Source organism: Azolla caroliniana, unplaced genomic scaffold, assembly GCF_043228905.1.
Source record: "Azolla caroliniana isolate FFs.n. ecotype wild unplaced genomic scaffold, voAzoCaro1.0.p SCAF_3, whole genome shotgun sequence".
In the NCBI taxonomy this organism is placed as follows: domain Eukaryota; kingdom Viridiplantae; phylum Streptophyta; class Polypodiopsida; order Salviniales; family Salviniaceae; genus Azolla; species Azolla caroliniana.
The window spans coordinates 9,325,664-9,332,149 of record NW_028230438.1 but is presented as its reverse complement, the minus strand read 5'-3'; the positions used below and the strand labels follow the sequence as shown (position 1 = coordinate 9,332,149).

Below are 6,486 nucleotides of genomic sequence, written 5' to 3'. Positions count from 1 at the left end.
CGCCGCCACCAACGGCGGCCTCAATATTGTAAGTGGTGCAAAGCCTTCGTGATGCATTCTCAAGAGAACTGCTGGCAAGCCCCAAACGGAAGGTATAGCCAAACACCAATGGTCGAGCACCCACGATCACCTCTACCGCTTAGCCGCCCACAACTACCGGCAATACTTCCCCAACAACCCCCACTACCGCGCATCGGAGCCCACCTCGCCGAACTAGAATACGCCACTGATAACCAAACCCACGTTGGGGGGGGCGCCCCCGAATATGAAGACTCATACCGGGAGTACAATGTTGAAGAAGAGGTACTTTCCCACTTTGTAGACTTCAAAGGCGACCAAATACTAGTGTACGTCTTGAGAGGAGAACAGAGGGGCCTGTAAATGGGATATCGCAACAATAATGGTCTAAGAAGGTTAAAATTTAAATGCTTCAATTGCCAAGGCCCACACATGGTTGGCGAGTGCCCAACCAAACATAAGTACTACAACCGGATGGCACAATGACCACAACACCCCGCGATTGAAACACCCCCATAACCACTAGTGCAAAGTCTCACCCAACAGTCACAAGACCTTATTGAGTGGTTCCAAAGAGAAGCATCATGCCCAAGGTGTCATAAAGAACACTTAGCACCTGATTTCCCAGAAAAAAAGAAACGGATTGGCGCAAATCTATTATCTATCATACCATCAACGGTTGGCGCCAACCTCATCACATGAGCTCAAAGAGTAGCTCATTATTTAAAGTATCGCAACCAAGGCCTCCCCACGACTATGCGTAAGAGATGAAAATCCAAAAAAAATGCATCCACGAAAACCTCAAAACATGATCAAGAACCGAAGGGAGACGTCGATTGACGACAGCTCTGTGCGTTGGTGGCTCACTAAGACCAAAAGCTTGATTGACAACAACTCTGTGCGTTGGTGGACGAAATGGGCGCAGAATACAGCGGAACTCCAATTGCTCAGGGTGGACGTGGAAAACCGGCGGAAGGAGGGTGACGACTGTTATACACTGACATCGGAGGACTTCACCGCCATAAGGGATGAGCTGGCCGAAGATTTCACAGCCCTGGCGGATGAACAATTGGTACAGGTCCGACAGCTCGTAGATCAACTGGACGACAATCGGCTGGAGGCTCAAATCCAATTTGAGAGCTATGAGTGGTCCCGGCTTCGGGAAGAAAAAGCAAGAAAGGCAGCAACGGTCAACCTTAGTGATGAGGAACCGTCGCCGTTACTAGGACCAAACCGGGACCAGGCCGGGGTCAGACAGCCAAAGACAACTCCGACGGAGGAACCAACGAAGGAAACGCCAGTGCCAGAGCAACAAACGAAGCCGCAACCCCAAACGGAGAAGGCACAAATGGAGCAGCCACAGCCACAAACGGAACAACAGCCAAAGCAGCAACAACAGATTCTTGACGAGCCATTAGAAATTCTGGAGCAAAGCATTCTGGACATTTTGGACGAAGCGTAAAAGGGCCGGATAATGGGTTTGACGTACAAGGTACTGTCCCACAGGGCGTGCCATGTGTTACCAGCTGGCAAGAAGGCTTAAGAAGGTCCAGACCAGAGTGTGAAAGGAATAGTTTATTCGGGAACTGTTGTAATTAGTAGTCTTAATATATATATTAATATATGAGAAGATGTGGACGGACAGACCGGAATCGGTATGCCGATCCGAATCCGGACCGATCTCGAAAAGGTGCCGGTTGGCACCGTTTTGTACTTCGTACCGGAGACCTATATAAAGGCCCGATTATAATGTAATCGGGAGTGGATAATTCATAGAATTTATTGCCTTAATCTTTCAGTGTTAGTTACCGTTTTGTGCTTATTGTTATATCTTGCGGGTGTTAATGATGTGTTGCTAAGTAATCGATTAAGGTCTAATTAAGTGTTGTGTCATAAGTCATTCTGCCGTAACACCCTTTGGTGAAGTGTCTTAAGTGGACACCCTGTGTTAGGCTGTTGTCCGGCCCTAGGATTAACAGTTTAGTTAGAGAACACTAATCTCTCTTCCTTGTTGTGCTAGACCTCTTAGCAAAGAGGGTTAATAAACATATTCATTACTCGTATTGCTTATATTCATTACCCTATTGTCTATGAGAGTGAGCTTGAGACAGTGAGAGAGATATCATACTTAATCCTCTATTAATCGCTAAGTGTGTGTGAGGCTCGGAAGTGTCCGACAATCATCTCCGCCCGATTCGCCTTCAAAAGGGTATATGTGGGTCTGAGCTCTGAAAATGACATCGAGGAGTTAGCTCCGTCGATACATAGATCCTACACATGAAAACATGAGTAATTTAGCACTTTTAACATTGAAAGGGCATTTGGTCTAGCGGCATGATTCTCGCTTAGGGTGCGAGAGGTCCTAGGTTCAATTCTCGGTATGCGCGCATGTTCCTAACCTTTAAGGGAGGCGTTTGAGTTTGAACTTAAAACGAAGTTGTAGGTTAACAAGGGCATTAGGTCTAGTGGCATGATTCTCGCTTTGGGTGCGAGAGGTCCAAGTTCAACTCTCTCACCGAGAGGCTTTTGAGTTTCGTTCTCAAAAGAAACAAATTCACAGGGTTACAAGCCTGGCATTTGGTCTAGCAGCATGATTCTTTCTTCAAGTAGGAGAGGACCAGACCTCACTTCTCAAAATGCCCCACTTTTCTAACCTCGATGACAGGCGTTTGACCTTGGTTATCAAAGGGTGTTTGGCCTAGCGGCATGATTCTTTTTTCAAGTATGAGAGGTCCCCAATTCACTTCTCAAAATGCCCCACTTTTCTAACCTCAGCGAGAGGCGTTTGAGTGCGATTATCAAAGGGCATTTGGTCTAGTCGCTTGATTCTTTCTTCAAGTGTGAGAGGTCCGTAGCTCACTTTACAAAATGCGCCACTTTTCCATCCTCGAAGACAAGCCTTTTTGTTTGGTTATCAATGGGCATTTGGCGAAAGGTGTCCAGAGGTGTCGCGTTCAATTCTTGGAATACGCTTAGTATGCTAACCTTGATGAGAGGCATTTGAGTTCATTTCTGAAAAAAAACAAATTTATAAGGTTAGAAGGGCATTTGTTCTAGTGGTATGATTCTTTGTTCAAGTGTGAGAGGTACATAGTTCAATTCTCAAAGTGCCCTACTTCTCTAATCTCGATGACATTTCTTTTAGTTTGTCTACTGGCATGATTCTTTCTTCAAGTGTGACAGGTTTGGAGCTCACTTCTCAAAATGGTCCACTTTTCTAACCTCACAAGCCTTTTAGTTTGGTTATCAAAGGGCATCTAGCCTAGTGGCATGATTCTAGCTTTGGGTGTGAGAGGTCCAAAGTTCAATTCTCGAAATACCCCAACTTTGCTAACCTCTACGAGAGGCGTTTGAGTTCGGTTCTGAAAAAAAAAACAAATTCATAAGGTTTGAAGTGCATTTGGTCAAGTGGCATGATTCTTTCTTCAAGTGTAAGAGGTACGTAGTTCACTTCTCAAAATGCCCTAGTTTCCTAATATCGATAACATGCCTTTTAGTTCGGTTATCGAAAGGCATTTGGTCTAGTGGCATGATTCTTTCTTCAAGTGTGAGGGGTTCAGAGTTCACTTCTCAAAATGCCCCACTTTCCTAACTTCGAGGACAAGCCTTTTAGCTCGGTTATCGAAGGGCATTTGGCTAGTGGCATGATTCTTTCTTCAAATGTGAGAGGTTCGGAGTTCACTTCTCCAAAATGCCCCAATTTTCTAAACTCGATTACAGGCCTTTTAGTTCAGTTATCAATACATCACTAGCTTAACATTTTGAATATTGAAAGGGCATTTATTCTAGTGGCATGATTCTTGCTTAGGGTCCCTACTTTAATTCTTGAAATGCCCCACTTCAGTTACCTCTATGAGAGGAGTTTGAGTTTAGTTGTCAAAATGTGAATAATTTATTATTTTAAACATACTTATAGTGTTAATGAGGGCCTTTCCCCTAGTTGTAGGATTCTCTCTTTGAGTGCGAGAGGTCCCAGGTTCAATTCTTGGAACTCAAAACGAAGGTGCAGGTTAACAAGGGGATTAGTTCTAGTGGCATGATTCTCTCTTTGGATACGAGAGGTCTCCATTTCAATTCTCAAAATGCCCCCACATTCCTAACCTTGACGAGGGGTTTTTTTCTTCTTCTTTTTTTCCAAAATGATTTCCTTCATTAGTATTAAGAAAAAACATCGTAAGGCTACAAACTGTACAATTAGAGAGTGTTATATACAAAAAGGATAATCGGAGGAAGGGCTAGGGATGATGATATTTCTAGATAGGTCCTTGAGAGGAGACCGTGAATAGAGGCAACTTCCTCCATAATTGCAGTAATGTTTTCCTTTTCTTAAGAACAACCTCTGAAGGGCCCGACATATTGTCCTATTGCCCACGCACTACCGCCAATAAGTTGTCCCATAATTCTAGCAATATATCTGAGAGAAGGGGAATTCTAGAATCATATCGTCTTTTACACCGATACTTCCATAAGGTCCATAATGTAACCGTGGATATTGTTTTCCATACATGGGCTGCACACATTTGCTTTCGAGGTTGCTGAAAAGGGGAGACAGATATTAGATGCCTGTTGACGACTGTCTTTGCCTCTAGAGCATCATCTACCTCATACAATCAGAGACTGGAATGGAGAACCCCCCCATACAGTTGATCCCTAGGAGAATAAGCAACCTACATTAATTGTTAGGAATAAAGAAAGAACTTTATTCCATGGCTATTGAATAGGACCTGAGAGCATGCTTGGTAGTTTCCTGCAAGTCACCACAATAACTACATTGTCTAAGAACGGGTGCCACATCTCCTTTCAGAGACTGACCTACTAGTAGTGCTGCATGTAGTAAAAGCCAACTGAAGACAGTGTATTTTGTTGGTCCCCTAAAAGACCAAAACCATTTCCAATAAGCCTTCAAGTGACGAGAGGCTTTTGACTTTAGTTCTCAAAAGCAATAAATTCAGAGGGTTACAAGGGCATTTGGTCTAGCGGTATGATTCTTTCTTGAAGTTTGAGAGGTCCGGAATTCACTTCTCAAAATGCCCCACTTTTTTAATGTGAATAACAGGCCTTTGTGACCTTGGTTATCAAAGGGTATTTGCTCTAGTGGCATCATTCTTTCTTTGAGTTTGAGAGGTCCGGAGTTCACTTCTCATTGTGCCCTAGTTTTCTAACTTTGATGAGAGGGGTTTGAGTTTGTAGGTTAACAAGGGCATTTGGTCTAGTGGCATGATTCTTGCTTTGGGTGTGATGGGTCCCGCGTTCAACTATCGGACTTCCCCTACGTTCCTAACCTTGACGAGAGGAGGTGTTTGACTTTAGTTCTCAAAGAAACAAATTCACAGGGTTACAAGGGCATTTGTTCAAGTGGCATGATTCTTACTTCAAGTGTGAGAGGTGCAGAATTCACTTCTCAAAATTCCCCACTTTTCTAACGTCAATGACCTGCCTTCGAGGTCGGTTATGAAAGGAATTTGGCCTGTTGGCCTGATTCTTTCTTCAAGAGTGAGATGTCCCGAGTTCACTTCTCAAAATGCCCCACTTTTCTAACCTCGATGGTAGGCCTTTTAGCTTAGGTATGAAAGGGCATTTCATCTGGTGGCATGATTCTTTCTTCGAGTGTGAGAGGTCCGGAGTTCAATGCTCAAAATGTCCCATATTCTCTAAACTTGATTGTAGGCCATTTAGTTCGGTTTTCTTTCTTCAAGTGTGAGAGGTCCGGAGTTCAATTCTTAAAATGCCCCATATTTTCTAAACTTGATTACAGGCCGTTTAGTTCAATTATGACTATTTTAATTTATTTTTAAGATGAAAGGGAATTTGGTCAAGTGGAATGATTCTCGGTTAGGGTGCGAGAGGTCCCAAGTTCAATTCTTGGAATACCCCACTTCGTTAACCTCCATAACAGGAGTTTAAGTTCACTTGTTAAACTGTGAAATCGTATGTTAAAAAGGGCATTTGGTCTAGTGGCATGATTCTCGCTTCGGGTGCGAGGGGTCCTGAGTTCAATTCTCGGAATGCCCCCACGTTCCTAACCTGGACGAGAGGCATTTTAGTTCAGTTCTCAAAAAAACAAATTTACAGTGTTACAAGGGCAATTGTTCTAGAAACATGATTTTTTCTTCAAGTGTGAGAGATCTGTAGTTCACTTCTCAAAATGCACGACTTTTCTAACCTTGATGACATGTGTTTTAGTTCATTTATCAAACAACATTTTTTCTAGTGGCATGATTCTTTTTCCAAGTGTGAGGGTCCAGAGTTCACTTCCCACAATGCCCCACTTTTCTAACCTCGATGAGAGGCGTTTGAGTTTGGTTCTCAAAAAAAACTAATTCACAAAGTTACAAGGGCATTTGGTCTAGAAAAATGATTCTTTCTTCAAGCGTGAGAGTTTTGTACTTCACTTCTGAAAATGCCTCACTTTTCTAACATTGATGACATGCTTTTTAGTTCGGTTATCAAACAATATTTGGTCTAGTG

At 43.2% G+C, this 6,486-nt stretch overlaps 1 non-coding gene across 1 annotated transcript; it reads left to right on the top strand.

Moving 5' to 3' along the window:
* Positions 1–5,958: 5,958 nt before the first annotated feature.
* TRNAP-CGG (transfer RNA proline (anticodon CGG)) lies at positions 5,959–6,030 on the top strand. The gene has a single exon. It is a non-coding gene; the product is annotated as a tRNA-Pro (tRNA).
* The last annotated feature ends 456 nt before the right edge of the window (positions 6,031–6,486 follow it).